Genomic DNA, 16,654 nt, shown 5'->3' with positions numbered 1-16,654 from the left:
AAAGGGCGAAAAAGGCTCCCGTTAAAGCAGCCCGAGAGAAGGAAATAAAAGCAGCTCCTGCGGGAGAAGTCTCAGCCTGGAGGAGGGAAGCGAATGGTGGCGGGAGGGACGGGAAGCGTGACGGAGGGCCGCAGGGAAGGGGCTCGGGGCTCTCACCCTCCTCGCCCTCGTGGTTCTGGTTGCGAGCGCTGCCCTTTCTGGGCCGGGAGCGAAGGCACGCGGTGCGTCCCCCAGCCTTGCTTGGGGAGCGCCCACGCCGCGGCTCCGACCTTCGGGATCCCCCCCCCGAGAGCCCGGGGCTGGGACAGGCGTTGGAGCCCCCACCCCGAAGGGGGGTTCGCTGAAAGTGCCGGCCTCGGGCAGCTGGTTGGGTCCTGGGGAAGAGCAGGGCGGCGGCCGCCTGGCCTGAGCCTGAAGCTCGGCCTCCAACGGGCACCTGACGAACCTGCAGAGGCGAGCGGCGCTGCTATTGATTTTTGTACCTTTTGACCTTGCCCTTTGGAAAATATTGCCGAGCTACGGGGCTGCCGAACCAGGCCTAATCCTCTGCAGGCTGGCTTTTCCTCTCTCCAAATAGGATTACTCATTTTTTCCATATTTCTGTGTTCGGTTTAAATGCCCGTGACAATTACAGAGACTTGGATTTCTAATCGGAGCGAGGGTGTTAGATTGGGGAATCGGTTGTTTCCATTCCCCCCCCTTCTTTTTTTTAATAACATGACATCACCTCCTGGGTGTTTCTTCTTTACGAATGTGGTCACACAGCAGGAATAAGGCAGCCGGCGCTCAGGTCCCCATCTTCCTTCCCCCCCCCCCAGCCATAAATCAGTGGCCACAAGTGAAGTTTCAGTAACTTGATTAGGTTGTGCCTAATTTGTCGAACCTTTGCCGCCACTGCTTTTTTCCTCAGCGTTTGATCATAGTTCTGGGTGTAGATTCTGCTAATTCAGTTAAGGCCAGTGTTTGGTGCATGTCCTTCCCCCCTCTCCAGGCAATATTGAAATGGCACAAATGCTAAACACTGCTCCTGTTCGCTGCTGAAGTAGGCAATATGATTAGATTTACTTGACAAATTAAGCTTGTTAACATAATCTGCCATGTGCTAATTTAAATAATGGAGGTATTGAAAAGAGGATGTTTGTTAAATGTGATAAATTTGCTGGGAATGGAGAGGTCTGATCTCCGCTCGGGGCCTCCGGGGGGGGACGCCCGCGCTGCCTGCCGAGCTCGAGCAGCGTCCCTGGGCAGCGCGAGGCAGCGAGCTCCTCGAGCATCCTTCGAAGGGGAGCGCTCCCGGCCTGGCTCCAGCCGCCTCTAAGGACGGCATAAGGAAGGCAAGAAGACGTTTGACTCGCCTGCCAAACCTGAGCCTGGAGGAGGAGGAGGATCCCAATTGGTTTCCATCGGATTCCAGTTAGCATGAATTTACAGTTTCCATTTAGCTTGATAAATGGCTTTGGCTGCCTCGGTGCGTTTGGATTTATTTTCTGCGCGATGGAAAGCGGTCAGCTTAAAATGGCAAAGGCTTTCCAGGCCTGCCACGAGGGCCTGTAAAGCTGCTTTCCAAGGTAAGAACACAGCAGGCAGAAAGCACAGGCGCAGCGTGCCCCGAGATACGGCTGGCACTGAAGAGACATCGCAAGAAGTTCGGGTCCCTGGTGCTTGCTGTGGAAATGGGCCGGGATAGGCATAAAAATTCCACTGGAAACTGGGAAAATATTTCAGATTTCCTCACTTTCCTCAAAAACCACACTTAGCAGCAGGTATCAATAGCTCGCAGTGTTCAAACTCCGTTTGCATCGTTCTTTCCATGGAGCGTTCCCACGAGAAGAAAGCAGAAGCCGATTAACGCGCGGCGTCGGGGAAAGCAATTTCCCGAGCTGCCGCCCTCCGTCTTTCCACCGCGCTGTCCGCGGGCGGCGGGGCTCCGGCCTCCGGTTTTGTGGGTGCTGGTGGGGCAGGCTGGGCTGACTCAGGGGTGCTGCTGCGGGTCGGCTCGGTGCCTTGTGTACCCCTGCTCCACCCCGCTCCGCGTGGGGCGAACGGCCGCTGGTGGCGTTTGGAGGCTTTCTCCAGGTTGGGTTTGCGGGAGCAAGGCCTGTGTGTGGCACCCGGCTCTGCTCCAGCCCCGGTAATGACGACTTGAGAGCGATACGGGCCGGTGTGGAAGGGCACGTCGTCCTTCCCGTGGGGCTGAGCCGAGGGGTCGGCCTGACCCTGCTCCTCCGGCCACAGCTGGGGGCGACTTCCTGAGGGCACTGGGGTTTCGTACAAGTTGGCCTCTGGGCACCGTGGCGAGGAGCACGTAGCCTTTCACAAAGGTTTATAGAGTCAGACTGTAGCTGTACTTCAAATCACAGAATGGTTTGGGTTGGAAGGGACCCCACAGCCCACTCAGCTCCAACCCCCTGCCATGGGCAGGGACATCACCCGCTGCGTTAGGCTGGCCAAGGCCCCACCAGCCTGGCCTCGGGCACCCCCAGGGATGGGGCACCCCCAGCTCCTGGGGCAGCCTGTAAAAACGCTTGGGGCGGCCTGAAGTTTTGATATTTCGATCTACTTCAGGTTGTGGAAGTAGGGAAAGGATTTATTTGGCCGTGGGGTGGCAAATGGCAGCTCCAGCCCGGCTGTTGCGGTAGCTGGGGACGGTGATGTGAAGCCAGGTGTCCGCAGGCCGATAAAAGGGGAGGAGGGGGCTGGGGGGGGCGGCTGGCCTGTCCCGAACTGAGCCCCAGGGCAGCCCCCACCTCTCTGGGCCCTCTGTGGGGACTCCGACCCAGAGCCCTGGCAGCTCCCAGGCTGTGTCTCTTGACCCCATCCCGTTCATCATCCGGCCTCCTCCTCCTCCTCCTTTTGAACCTGCTGGCGGGTGTCTGCCCGGTTCGGTGCTGCTGGGACAGGACCGGGCAGGGAGCAGCGGTGGCTGACAGCGACGCCTCGAGCAAAGGGCTGCTCCCATCCCATCTCCTGCTCCCTGCTGCGCTGGGGCCAAGCTGCAAGGCGAGCCCGCCTGGTACAAGACCTCGGAGCACGGCGTGAGCGCGGCACTGCCCGGTGGGGACCGCACAGCGCGAGGCGCCGGGCATCGCCTCGCCAGACCCGGGGCCGTAGGAAACCAGCGGCGTTCATTCTGGTGCGAGGGGAGCTGCTTGTTTTTCTTTTTTTTTTTTTTTTTGTCTCGCTTCATTGTCTGGGTAATTTAGGGATGGTTTTTCCATCTCGGCTTATGAAATATTGAGAGCTGGAGTATTTTGCGCAACCCTCATCACAAGTGTCAGGAGCCTCGGCGAGCTGAACTTTCTGGGCTGCGATGTTTCGGTGACGCGCCTTGCGAGGAGCTGCCTGCAGCTGCTCGGGGGGGGGGCACGGGAGGCAGGGTGGCTGCTCTGGATGTGGCTTGGTGAGCTTGGTGAGCTCCCGAGTGCTGGGAGTGCCCTAACCACGAGCGTTTGGGGCTCGTGAGCCAGTAAATGTCCTGCCACGCTCGCACTGGCAGGCTGCAGGTCTCTGGGCTTTCGAGAAACCGGCGTCCCTCTGCTTTGGCAGCGTCGAGCTTGTAGTCTGTTGCTGTCCTGGCAAGGTACCTCGGTGTCTGGTTTTCGAAAAAGTAGCTGGAGGGAGAGCTGCAATCGCCTGCAAAGGTTTCAGAAGGATCGCAGGGAGCCCAGAACCTGCACAGCTCTGAGAAAGGCAGGCTGGCGCGGTGAATCCCTCCTGAGATCTTGCAACGTGCCCTGCCCGGACTGCGGAGCAGGATATTTGCTGCAAGCAAACTGCAAACATCCTTTCCCCTCCCCAGCTGTCTGCGTGGCCTCTGGGCGCAGGATGCAGTGTGTGTGTGTGTGCAGGGGGGGTTATCCCCGGGGGGTGCCCGCCAGGGAGGGTGCTGCTGCGGGGCTGGCGGGTCGGTGCTGGGCGGCTGCTGGCCCCGCTGCACGTTGGCGGGGGGCTGCTCGGGGCTAGCAGGGGTTTGGGGGTGGCAGAGCTGCCGAGCCTGGGTGTTACAGCGGGGTGGGGGGGGGGGAACGGTCAAATGCAGCGGTGTCCAGAGGGTTTCTTTTACGAGCCTGCTCTGTTACTGCTGTAAAATCCCTCGTGGGCTTTACTCCATGTATGAAACATTTAGGATTTACATTTTCCTTTAACACTTCCTCTTCGATCTGAGTAATACGTTACACATTTAATTGCTCTTCCTTTGAATTTTCCAGTCCTCATTTGGTACCCTTGCAACATCAGTATCTTGTTATCTTGTTGTTGCTCCTAATTGCTAACACATGCCGGCTTTCCAGCGCTGCAAACTGCGCGGCTGGGGCTTGCAGGGGAGCTCACATGAGAGATTTACGTGCGCGGGGAAACCTTCGGAAAATTAATTCGCTGCTTCACCCAACAGCTTACCCCGCTCTGGCTTGCAAAAAAGAAAAAAAAAAAAAAAAAACCAACCAAAAAAGACGAAGGCTCCTCCCGGCCATGCAGGGCGATCTCCAGTGGAAGGGGCAGCCCGCTTGCAGAGCCCCGGCTGCCGCCGGCCATAAACATCCCGGTGGGTCGGAGGCGCGGGTGTCAGCCGGCGGCGAGGCGCTGGGAGGTGCGCGCTGGGTGACATCAGCTGGCGAGGCGCCCGGGCAGCGCGGCGCAGGCAGGGAGCAGGCAGGCGGCCGCGGGCGCGCGCCTGGAGCGGGGCGTTTGGCAAGGTGGGAGCTGGTCTGCTTGGCAGGACCTCCCCATCTGGGATCCATCTGTGTTTCCCTGGAACCGGACAGGCGGCTCCAGGCGGTGAGAAATCGCAGATGTGAGGGACCTGACACATGTCCAGCTAATGAAAGGAGAAGGAAGGCTGGGCTCAGCCTGCGCTCCGAGATTAAGAGCGGCGGAGGAAGAGCCCTTTTATTTATATTGCGAAGAAACGAGGTGTATTCAACAGCAGCTGGATCGCGCTAACCTTGCCGCTTAGGGTAAGCAATCTATTTTTAAACGCCACGGGGGGGGGTGGCCGGGCTGCCTCGCCGAGCTGTGCCGCGGGCTCTCGGAGCGCTGCGGGGTCCTCCGGCGCCCCGACCCCACCGCAGGTAGGGGCGAGGGGGGAGCGTCGGCTGCGGCGGGGGAAAACTTGCACGGGCTGCGCAGCTGGCAAAGCAGCGAACTCACGGGGGGAGAGCTGCGTGAGGGCTCGCGCTGCGGTGCTATGGAATGTTTGTTTTGCTTCTTTTTTATTTTAATTTTATTTTTTTTAATCATTTTTAATCCCCCTGAGCAGGAGGCTAGGATTCAGTGCTTTCTGGGGAAATGGAGAGCCGGGGAGGTTTCTGCATGTTGTAGCAAAATGTGTTTTTTCCACTGTGCCTGGTCTGCCTCCCATTTGTGTGTGCTGGTGCTGGAGCTGGGGGGAAACCTGCAGAGACGGATTTCTTCCGTCAGCCCCCAGGTTTCCTCAGTTTTCCCTGGGTTTTCAGCGTGGCTCTGCATTGTGTCAGAGGACGCTCCTTTTTGTCTCCGCACTCCTCCGGCAGCAAGTGATGCTACCAGCATGTAAATCTCCCGGATCAAGCCGGTGGTACAGGAGCAGACCTCCCTGCCCTGACGTTTTCACTGCCGGGCTGCATCTCGCATCCTGCCTTATTCCATTGCAATCTCCCAACCCCACGGGCGTATTTTAAACCTGCCCTTCCCCCTGTCTCCCTCCACCCCCCCCCATTCTTTTTGGGAAGGTTGGGCAGCAGCAGACGCTCCTACAGCCCTCCGGAGCCGCGGGATGCGAGCATCCCTCCCGCGGCACGTTGGCTGAGCCGCTGCCCGGGGGCTGGGTGGCTGCTCCGCGAAACATCCCCGGGAAATCAGCCTGGCTGCTCCTGCCCCTGCGGCGTGCTTTGCGCGGGGCCGAAGCGCTGCCTGGCGTGGGAGGCGCGCCCAAGGCAAAGTTTGGGGAGCCAAAACGTGCCGGGGGGGGTCGCTCGCTGTGGAAGCGGAGAGGAAGAGAGGCGGTGGTGTGCTAGGTGGTCCGTGCGGGATGGTTCCTCTTTTGTGCGTTTGCTGTTTGCTTTGTCCAGGCTGGTTCTCGCTGTGCCAAGCGGCACGGCTTCCCCAGGGAGCGCTGCGTTCCCACCTCGAGGGTTTCCTTCTCCTGGAGTTCGCAGAGGGTTGAGGTACGGGTTGGTGGCTGTTGCTTTTTGATGTTTTATTTTTGGATAATATTACGAGTCTGCTTCCAGAGACGTTAAACGCTCGCTAAGTGTCCCTGTGTCCCCCGGAGAGCAGGCAGGCAGCAGCTCTGCGAGCTGAGCATCTCACAGCGCACCAGCACAAAGGAGGAAAGAAAACCAGAAAGCCTCCGGCGAGGCTCTGCGGGCTGCGACAGGGTCTGAAAGCCGAGATCCGTGCTCCGGCAGCAGCCCCCGCTGCAGCAAGCTTGCAGGCTTCCCGACCCGGCTGCGCAGGGCGCAGGAGCAGCTGCTCCTGGGGTCTCGAAGCAGACGGAAGTTTTGCCGGCATCGGCGCGGCGTAATTTGGCCATCCGACAACTAATTGGCTGGTTTCTTGCCTGGGGAAAACTTTTTTTCCTTCGCAGGTCCTGTAGAAGGGAAACTAAAGGGAAGGAGGTGGGGTGTAGGCGGGGAGGCAGTGGTGTTTCGAGGGCAGGGGTTGGCGTGGAGCTCGGTGGCTGGTGGCGGTAGCTGCGTGGGGATGGGGCAGCGCATCCGAGTGAAGCCGTTTTCAGAGGTGCCCGCTGGATGACGTGATTTTTAGTGTTAATCTGGAGAAGGAGAAGTCTCGTCTGATTTTGGGTATTACCCTGGCTTGGTCGGAATGGCTGAGGGCCCCCCATAGGTGCCTCGACCCCGGGGCACCCAGTGCTTCCAGCAGGCAGCAATCGCTGCCACACCGAGGGAGCCTAGACGTGGAACAAGGGGAGGAGGCGAAGCCGGGGCGGTTTGGGCAAACAGTGACTGCGGGCAGGGATTTGAAGGCTCTGAGGAAGGACAAGAATCACTAGAGGCAAGGAGAATAAGTGGTTAATCTGAGGAGTGCATTACGCAGGGAGCGCCCCTAGGAAAAAGAGCAGAAACTCCATTTAGCAGCGAAAAGGCCAAAGCAGCGCTGCCAGCCCGGGTCCTGCTCCGTCGGGTGACGGGAGGGAGGGCCCCTGCCGGCCTCCAGGGCCCTGCGCTTTCTGCAGGCTGCATCCACTGGGCGTGCAGGGGGTGTTCGACCCGCCGAAGCCAAAACCTGAGGGAACCTGTGGTCAGGCTCTTGGGTTTTGTTCCTGTTTTGTTCCTCTTAACCTCACAGAAGCCGTGCCCCCAGGAGAGGCGGCTTTCCTTTCTTGCTGCAGCCTTGCTGGTGGGATTTTGTGCCAGCCCCAGATCGCCTCACCTCCATCTCAGAGAGCACGGGGCGCTGCTGCACGGCGCTCCCCGTGGCTTTTGGCTCGCACCAGTTGTTGCTGGGGGACAGGGCACAAGAGCGAAAGAACATGGTTTGACTTCCGAAGCCAGGCTGAGCTCTCAGGGCAGCTCCTCGCTGCCCGAACTGCCCCGTGAGCGCAGGTTTTTGCGAGCTCTTCTGCACGGCTGCCTCGGGATGGGTGAGCCAGGTGGCTCTCGCTTTTTTCAGCTCTGATTTTTTTTTAGGGTTTGGACAAAAAACAAGATTTGCTTGACGTGCACGCACAATGTTTATAATATAGCTGGACGAAGTCAGCTGAGGACTTGGGCATATGTAATGGATTTAAGGCAACGCTGGCTGGTGTCTTCAATCTGAACTGGAGGTGGTCGAAATCTGCTGCTGGTTGGGTTTTCCCCGTAATACAGGAGCTGACCTGTTCTGGGTTAGGTGGGAAGCTTTGCTTGATCCCAGCACCTAGTGAATATTTCTGTATTGGGTTGCTTGTCGGGGCTAGGTATGAAGCGGGTTTTGAGAGAAATTCCGGGGTGGTCCCTGGGGACAGCATCCCCGCAGCTTTCTGGGAGCCCGTTAAAGCCTTTGTCCTAATTGACGTGGCGTTCGGGGAACTGCTCCTGGTGGGAGCTGGAAAACCGAGCGGCTGTTGAGAGCAGGAGCCGGGAGGAACTGGTGGGCAGCGAGCCTTCAGCTGAGCGGAGAGGCTTGTGTTTGGTTCCCGGCTCTGCGAGCAGTCTGCGAGGCAGGCCCTCGACCTTACCACCGCTCCGCGTGTCAGCCGCTCACGTGCGAAAGGACAAGAGCAATTTCAGAGGTTCCAAAGCATTTTAAAGTGTAACTATCGTGGCTTTTATAGGGGCGGTGCAGTGGCGTTTTTATAAGCGAAGCTCAAGGCTTTAGGGTAATGTGTATGGAATTCCCTGGGCTCGCTCCCAGCCGTGGGACGTGTGGGGGTGAAGGGGGACGGCCCCGAGACCTCTGTGAAGAACCAGGACTGCTGCAGACCTGCTGCTGGGTTTCCCCCGCTCCTGGGGGAGGTCCAAGAGTCGGTTTCCCGTACAGCAACAGGACACCAAAAAAAAAAAAAAAACACCAACGAAAAACCCACCCAATTCCCCAAGGCATCAGTAACGGTCCCCCACTGAGCCACCCCAGCCGAGCTGGGGAGGAAGAGGAGGAGGAGGAGGAGGAGGATGCGCGCGGAGCCCGCCGCAGCCTCGCCACGACTCAAACCTGTTGCTGTGCGGCAAGCCGGGCGCGCTGGAAGCCCTCGCCTCGCTTAGGATGCTGGCGGAGCGTCGGGGGAGCGGGTGGCTGTGGGGGAACAGATGTGCCGTGCGCTGCTGCCGCGTGCCGGCTCTGTGCCGCTGCGCCCAGCACCAGGTGCAGCTATTGTTCCGGCTGCTCCCTATTCATCCGCCCTCGTCTGCTGCGCCCCGCTCGCTCCCTCATTGTTTCCCAAGGAAATTAGCATTAAAAACCCATCCGAAACCCCCACGTCCCTCAACTGCAGGTGACTGTTATTGGCCCCAGCTGCCACCCTCGTGCTTGATTACTTCCATATGGGGTTGTGGCAAGAAGTAGGATCCACTTATTGATTTTTTTCCCTTTTTTTTTTTTTTATTTTTATTCCCCCCACCCCACACACACTTCAGCACTCCCGAAGAACAATGCCCTGAAATCTATTAAGCCCCCGATAGGCTCTGCATCCCAGGCACTGTTACAACTGCGATGAACATTTTACAAGGAAAGCTAATTACACCCTCTCCCTGCCTTCTTCCTTTCTTCAGCCCCCACCCCATAAATGTAAAATAGCCAGAGGGCAAGTGGCAGTAAATTAAATCTTTGCAGTGTCCTGAGAGGAGGTCTCTTGCTAGCAGGAAAAAGTCTGGTGGTCTTTCAATGATTGTTGTTGGGTTTTGTTTGCCTTTTTTTTTTTTTTTAAATCAGAAAATGGGAAACCCGTCTCCCTGGCATGTTTTTATACCACACCTATAAAACAGACGAGCAGATCCCAACGTGGGTCTGGATAGAAAAGGAATTAAAAACAAACAGTTTGGTTGTTAATTTGTCAGTGTAGTCAAATGTTGAGAGGAGCTGAAGGGAAACTAGGTGCAAATCGAGGCTGCAGAATTCTGGGAGCGTGATTTTTCCCCCAGTACAGGGCATGCAGAGGGCAGCAGGTTGCATGGCACCCAAACCCCAAATCTCTTCTGGGTTTCTCGCTCCAGAGCAGCACTGGGGCAGCCCGGTGGTTCCTAGCTGAAACCAGGACAGTCCAGAAGGAGGGAGGATGGATCGCGTGCTCCTACGGAGGAGCTCTGGGCGTCCCATGGGACTCGCTGGGTCTCCCAGGAGGAGTTTGTTCAAGCTGCAGCACTGCAGCTGATGGCTCCTGGCTGAGCAGCTCGCTGGGGGCCGGTGTTCTCCGGAGCGCCCTGGACGAGCTGTTGCGTGCACCGCCTGGAGCCCAGCGGGCTGGCTGGAGAAGAAAGCCCTTCCACGCCCTGTGAGCCTCAGCCATTGCAGCCCGAGAGGCTATTTTGTAGAGGATCAGCGGGTTTAACGGATACAAACCTTGCCTTTGCCTTCTTGGAGTGCCCCAGCAGCCACATCCCCGAGGGTCTGCGTCGTTCCTTGCTGGTGATGCCCTGGGCAGCTCATGCCCCTGCACTGCTGAAACCCATAAAGTACCCGAGTCTGAAACCCGTAAATGTATCTGAATCTGAAACCCATAAATGTATCCGAGTCTCTGTCTAGAGAAGATCATAGATGTTCTCTTCTCTCCTTAGAGCAACCTGTTAAGAACTGGTAATTGTCCAGATTGAAGCAAAACTAAGGAAAACTGTTACAGACTATTTTTACTTTCCTTCTCAGTTTTTTTTCCAGGTTGCGCTCAGTCTTTAGAATATGGCCCTTCCAGTGGAGGAGCCGTATTAGGATGCTTGGGATGGTCAACCTCTGGCCTTGCTTTCTGCCCAAGTCTGAGAAGGGAATTCTCATTTTCCCCCAGCTACTCACTGGAAGGTGTGTTAAAAACAGAAAAGTCTTTTTGTTCGGATAACACAGCATCTTTGGGCAAAGCATCCCTCTTGCTAGCCTGGAAGATGCTGAGGCAAGTGTTTATGCACGTCCACGTCTTTGGGAGCAGCTGGGGCTTGGCTGGTTGACCTGACGAGTAGGAGTGCCAAGTTTCGTACAGGCGAGGACCAGGCTTGTCCGGAGGCTGTGTGTCTCACGTAGGTTCCCTGGCGTTTGTCCTTCCACCGCGAGGACCACCCTGCCTTGACAGCGGACTCCGCCAGTGTGGTTTGTGAGAAGGACTCAGAATAAAACGCGGGTCGGCACCTGAGGAGATGGGTTTTACTGAAGCAATCGGATCGCTTGCTGCACGTGCCTCCTACCTGACACGGACCCACCCTGGCCGAGCTGCCCAGCGTGGGGCGGGTTGTGCACATCTGGCAGTAGGCTTGTAAAAAACAAAAACAAAAAAAACCCAGCCCCCTAAGGTGAGTCGCCAGGTAATGGGGTCAGCAGGATGGATGAAGCCAGTAAAACAACCGCACGCAGTATCCTGAGCAATTTTCCTCAGACTTGTTTTAAACCCTTCAAAGTCAAATCTCAAACTTAGGGGGTTTCTTCTCCCTAATTAAATTAACAGGCCATATGGTGTTTACTGTGAATGCCTGCAATATGGAAGGAGCTACCTCCTGGATCACTTTCTTTTTCAGAAGAAGCTGCTTTACCTGATGTCGCTGTTCTGAAATGTTCTTTTCAGCAGCGGGTGAGATGGGTTATTTCAGCCACCGCGCCGCCGCTGGTGTCACCTTCTGGTCTGGGAGATGAGCTGTGCCGTAACCTTTTCTGTGTCTGCAGCCGCCTTTGTCTTCCCCCAGCGTTTGTAATGCTGTTGTGCTGCCCGGTGGCAGCACGTACAGGTCAGGGTTGGTTTTTCAGGCATTTTCACATGTGGCTAATGGTTGCTTTCTTGATCTTGGAGCTGAGGAGCATAGAAAACACCTCAAGGTTAGGGTTTGGAGGGGTGTTTTTTAACAACTACTACTACTTTTGTATCAAGGGAAACGTTACCATCTCAGGAGTACGTGAAACAGAAGGCTTTGGAGTTCTGTTCTTTATTAATGGAGTGCTTAAAAACATAACTTTGCTTGAGCTGCTTTTATCTTTACATAAAATCTGGAGGAGGAAATAAAGACTTTGGGGAAGTAAATCACCGGCTTGTTACTGGGCCCTTGTATTTAGGTGAATAGCAAAGGGGGGAAGGCATCTCCAACCCTACAGGAGAAATGAAGGAACCAAAGCTTGGATTTTGCTGTCTGTGTTCAGCCACTCTAAGTCATTTAGCAGGGTTTGGGGTAAGCATAATTCTTGCGTGCGTGTGGCCTTTGCCATCGGCTCATCCTGCATCTCTGCGGTGTTGGAAGTTAACCTTTCTCTACAATCTTAACTTATTGGTAGATCTCTTCCGCAGGGGCTCACGGGCGGGCTGGATTACCCTTCATCTTCAGCCAGGCTCGGTGTGTGCTGGGCTGTGTGGGCTCCCAGGAGCAGACACGTTTCCGTCCGCTGAAAACACCCTGCTGCATTAGCATATTCCCTGTAACGTATGCTCAAAGGGTGTTTCTGTGCAGAAGAGCCTCTCTAAAGATAGCATCATGAAGTTCTGTGTTGTCAACCAGGGACACTTGATCTAAAAAACAACATTTGATACACAGACAAGGTTTGCAAGTGCCATCTGGATTCTGGGAGATGAGCTGGGTTGTGTCTGTTTTGCATAAACTCACCAGGAAAAAAAAAGTACTTGTAGGCAGATTAATTCTTCGGGATCACCTGAGCAGGACTGTTTATTCCACGCAAATGCCCTCGGTGACATCGGACACCGGTGTAATCCCATACTGCTGGGCAGCATGCGCTGGTTGTGCATCCTTGGGGTGCTGGAAATAGTCCTGGAGCTCAGTGCTGTGCAGTACTCGGTCCTGCCTGAGTGCGGGACTGAAACCCAGGTGCAATCTATTTAAATGCTTTTGAGCCTGCAATATTTTCATCTGTTCTCCAGCCTGCTGCAGGACAGGACCCAAAGACAATGCAGAGCCCTACAGAAATGGCCATATTTTTAGGGAGATGGGGGTGCAGGGCACACAGATGCCTGTCCTCAGAAGTACACCAGCACCCCGGCAGAAACCCAAAGAGCATCAGGCGCAGCCCTGGGCTGAGCAGTGAGCTTGCTGTCCCTGTCCTCCCACAGACCCGGCGGCCAGCGGTGCTTGCATGTAGGGTATAAAACGTATTTTACTTCGGGGCCTGTTTTTTGACTTTCTATTTATCCTCTCATATGCAAATCTCATTTGCCTAATGGGCTGGTGAGTGTAATTGAAAGGCAGCCTGCACTTACATGATAGTGAAAAGTCTCACCTGTGCCCAGGCACAGATGGGTCCCTGCCTGGCTGCTGCATCATTAGAGGGAATTTATAGGCACCGTGTCACAGGCTTTGCTGTGACTGGGGGGAGGATAGCAGCTTAAAACAAACTTGGTTTTTTGCTGTTGTTTTTTTTTTTTCTTTTCCACTTGTTGGTTTGTGGGGTGCTGTCTCTCTTTCCCAGTTGGCAGTTGTGGTGGTCACGCTTCTTGTTTAACCTCTGTCAGCGCTCCAGGTGATGGCGAGCAGGTTACTGCTGGCTAGTTTGTGGCAACCTGCGGACAGACCTAGGAGTTTGAAGCCCTTTCTGTGCCGTCGCAGGACGATGATTTGGAAACAAGTGCATCAGCAGCCACCCCGTTTGCATCCCAGTCCCCTGGGAGCTGGGCCGAGCCCCCCCCTCGCTCTGTCCCCTGGGGAGCTCTGAAGCCACCAGGGCAGTCCATGGGAGACCTCCGCCTGTGCCGACCATGTCCGTATGGTGTCTGTCTGCTTGTACGGGGCTTTGGCTTCAAAAGACCTTACAGGCCTGTAGGTGCCCACCCACCCCATCTCTCTCCCGGATGCCTTTAAAATCCGCCCCACGTGCCTCGCTGCCAGGGCCCAGCGCGGCGGGATTGTGAAAAGCTGGCTGGGTGCAGGGCGAAGGGAGGAGCGGTTTGTGTGGCGATGTGAGGAGTTTTTCTCACAAACGTCCTCTTGGCAGGGATCCCGTGCCTGTCGTCGATCAGGAGTGAGGGTTCGCTGGGCCGCAGGTACCGTGCTCAGCACCCGAGGGGACGGGGCACCTCTGGGAAAGGGGCAGAGCCCCGGCTGGCCAGGGGGCAGGGGACGCCTGCGGCCCTCCCTTGGGGCTTGGGCACCTGCACGGAATTGTTAACGCCAGGGGTGGAAATGACTTCTGTACCCCTCCGGCACGCTGCGGGCCTCTGGTTTCATGGAGACCTTGTTTTAGGTCACGTTTGGCGCAGTGTCAGCCCTGGGGCTGGTCGGCAGCGCCTGAGCTCCTGTTCCTCAGCCCTGTCGGGCCCTGCCCTGCGTTTGGGACCGAGCAGGCCATTGGCGTCATCCTCCAGGGACCCAAGGAGGCTCTTCCAGTCATTTTTCCTTTGTCCTTCTGTGGCTGCTTCGTTCTGGGCAGCGTTTAGATGTTTTTTCTTGTTCTGGCAAAGAAGACCTCTGTTTTCACCTGACCAGCGCTCCTGACCACGATGAGCTTCAGGACTCACACCTGCCCTGCTCTGTGCTTTACAAGCAGGTTGGCTTTTTCTAGTTTAATTTAGGCTTTTGGTAATAGCTTCAGGCGTCCTTGGTATTACTTTTGCCTCTCTGTGGTCTAGTTGATTGGTACAGATGGTGATCTTCTGCCTTGAGATCTTCTCGCTTCTTTAAGAAGTGCTTGTGCTTTTTTACTTGGTGCTGTTGACCAGTTTCTGGTGTGCTGCTTGGGGTGCTGGTATTTCTGGGTCTGTCTCATATGAGTGGACTTTTTTTATCTTAGTTCCTATATTTAATTCCTATATTAGTTCCTATATTGTTCAGTCTGAGTATTTTCTACTCATCAGACACCCCTTAGACACCAGACCTGCTGGACCCATTCTCGTTAGCTTCAGGTCCCTGCATGCTCAGTGCATCCATGATGCTACAAGAAATCCAGGTTTGCTCAGTACTAGCTATTTTTTCAGTCAGTGATGTTTTTTCAGGTTGATTTATAATGATGGGAACCAAATCATTGAGCAGCAGAGCTTGGGAGAAGGAGGAAGGGAAGAGGGATGCAATCCTGAATCATTGTTTTGAAGCTTCTGACTTAAACCATCCTTCCGTGGATCTTTGGTAATTAGGCTTAAAAATTCTGAAATCTTCAATTATTCACTGACTTTAAGAAGAGTTGGTTGTGGCTTTCAATCCATCCTCTTATTTTAAATGAGAATGTTTCCTCCTCTGGTAACTTTCAGGCTGTTCCCCTCAGACCTCCTGTAGTATTAACCCTCCAGGTGCTCTGAGATGCCCCTGCTGTGTGTAGGATACACATTTCTGTAAGGTGTGTGTCTGCATTGTGTGCCTCTTCATTCGGGCAGAGCAGGACAGGACTGAAAACTGGGGCAACTTACGGAAAATGCACGTAAGGAAAACTGCTCCAGCGAGGCAGAATCACTGTGAAGGCACCATCTAATCTCAGAGTTGTTCAGGGAAGAAACGCTTCCATAGAAAGGGGTGCCATTCCTGAAGGAGGCCTGTGTTTGCCTGCCGCTGTTCTTCTCTAACCATTTCTGGGTTCTTGGAGAACACAAGACCCCATAAACCCTGCCCTCAGCAGCTTTCTCCCAGCCCTGGCCCTGCGTGGGCATGCCCTGCAGCGTGCCGCCTCTGGGGCTGCCCAGCCTGTGCCCAGGTTGCCCATCCTTGCGGTGTTTTAGCTGGCCCTCCTGGTTTGGTTACGCTTGGAAGTGCAGCTGAAAACCTGCGGTTTTGCTCCTAAAGCCCTCCCGGTGATGAGCGACTTCCCTCGTGGTGTGCTGGAAGTCGGAGGGGGATTTAGGTGGCAGTCTGCAGCCAGAAGCATCGGGGCTGGGACATGAGGATTTGCTATGCTGGACGCGTTGGTCAGAAAGATCCTCTTAAGGATGGGTGGGAGCTTCTGTAGAAGCAGAGCAGCCTCGTGCCAGTGCATGGGCTGCCTGCTTCTCTGCTTCGTCCCCTGCAAAGCAGGCATGGGCTTGCCTGGGACCCGCAGCGGCTCTGCAAACGTCAGCTGGGACGGAGCACGGTGGCCACGTGTCATGATGCAGAGGCAAGTGGTTTGACCTCGATCTCTTTCATTTGAAATGGCATGTCTGCAAGTGTGGAGGTTAACAATGCACCAGCAAATGAAATGGACCCTGCTTGACGCGAGGTTTTTCCCAAAGGGAGCATCCCGGATGACTGATCCTGGGCAGGCAAGGATTCATCACGTAGCGAGGAGAGAGGGACCGCTGGTGGGAAGCCCTTAAGCAAAAGGGCTCACTGCAGTGACCTAGAAACAGCGTCGTTCTCAACATCTGCTAAATTTCTTACAGAATTGGCTAGAAAATCACTTTCTCTTCCACAACTTTATTTTTCCTACTAAAATTAAGATCTGGGGAATAAAACACTGGGCAGTGAAAAAGAAGGGTCAGCAGCCTGGTAGCTCGGAGCAGACCATCGTGGCTTTTTTCTGCTTCCAGCAATGAACCAAACTCGCAGTGTGGAGGCTGCAGGATCTGTCTGCAAGATATATGAGCTGTCCGATGCTCCCTGCTACAGCCTGTGCATACCAGGCAGGGTGCTTGGGTTGGGAGCATCGCTCTCAGTGCTCACCCGAACGTTTTGCAGCAGCCCTGCACAAAGAAAGGGCTGCATCGGCGGCTGCAGCGTCGTAGCTGTGGCCGTGATTTTGCAGCACCGCAGCTCAGCCGCCTGGGAACAGAAGGGCGCTGCAGAATCACAGCCCTGCTGCTGCAGAAATGTTTCCGGAAGGTTCCCTTCCCTGGGCTGTTTTGTTAAAGAGTGAGGTGGGGCAGCTGCAGAGGGTCCCAGGCTCCGGGAGCTGGAGCAGAGGTGAGATGCGTAGCTGACATCTGCCGTGTCCACGTCTCCTCGTCGATGGATGGTAAGCAGCGAGCGCTGCCGATGTTGCGCACGCCCTGCTCGTTGTGCCCGTGCCGGGGTGAGTCCGTCCTGCAGCCGGTGACGGCCTCCGTGCCGCTAGCCCCACGCAGGCTGCTCCGCGGGCTGCTTCTCCTGCCGGGGCCGCTCCTCAAAGTCTGCACCAGCATCTCGTAATTTTCTGCTGCGAGCCCATATAA

At 55.7% G+C, this 16,654-nt stretch overlaps 1 protein-coding gene across 5 annotated transcripts in view; it reads left to right on the top strand.

Annotated features, from left to right (window-relative positions):
• Positions 1–16,654, top strand: part of CBFA2T2 (CBFA2/RUNX1 partner transcriptional co-repressor 2) — a 63,595-nt gene that overhangs the window by 18,073 nt on the left and 28,868 nt on the right. Inside the window, exon 1 of one of the 5 annotated variants that reach the window (XM_080557873.1) lies at positions 4,042–4,952. The exons of the other annotated variants lie outside the window; for them this stretch is intronic. The gene's annotated coding sequence lies outside the window, so the exon portion shown is untranslated. Of the gene's footprint in view, positions 1–4,041; positions 4,953–16,654 lie in introns of those variants that run through there. 5 annotated transcript variants of the gene reach the window in all.

The sequence above is a fragment of the Anser brachyrhynchus genome, assembly GCF_964034855.1.
Source record: "Anser brachyrhynchus genome assembly, chromosome: 16".
Taxonomy (NCBI): domain Eukaryota; kingdom Metazoa; phylum Chordata; class Aves; order Anseriformes; family Anatidae; genus Anser; species Anser brachyrhynchus.
Note: the sequence above shows the minus strand (reverse complement) of the source record. Positions and strands in the feature narration are given on the sequence as shown.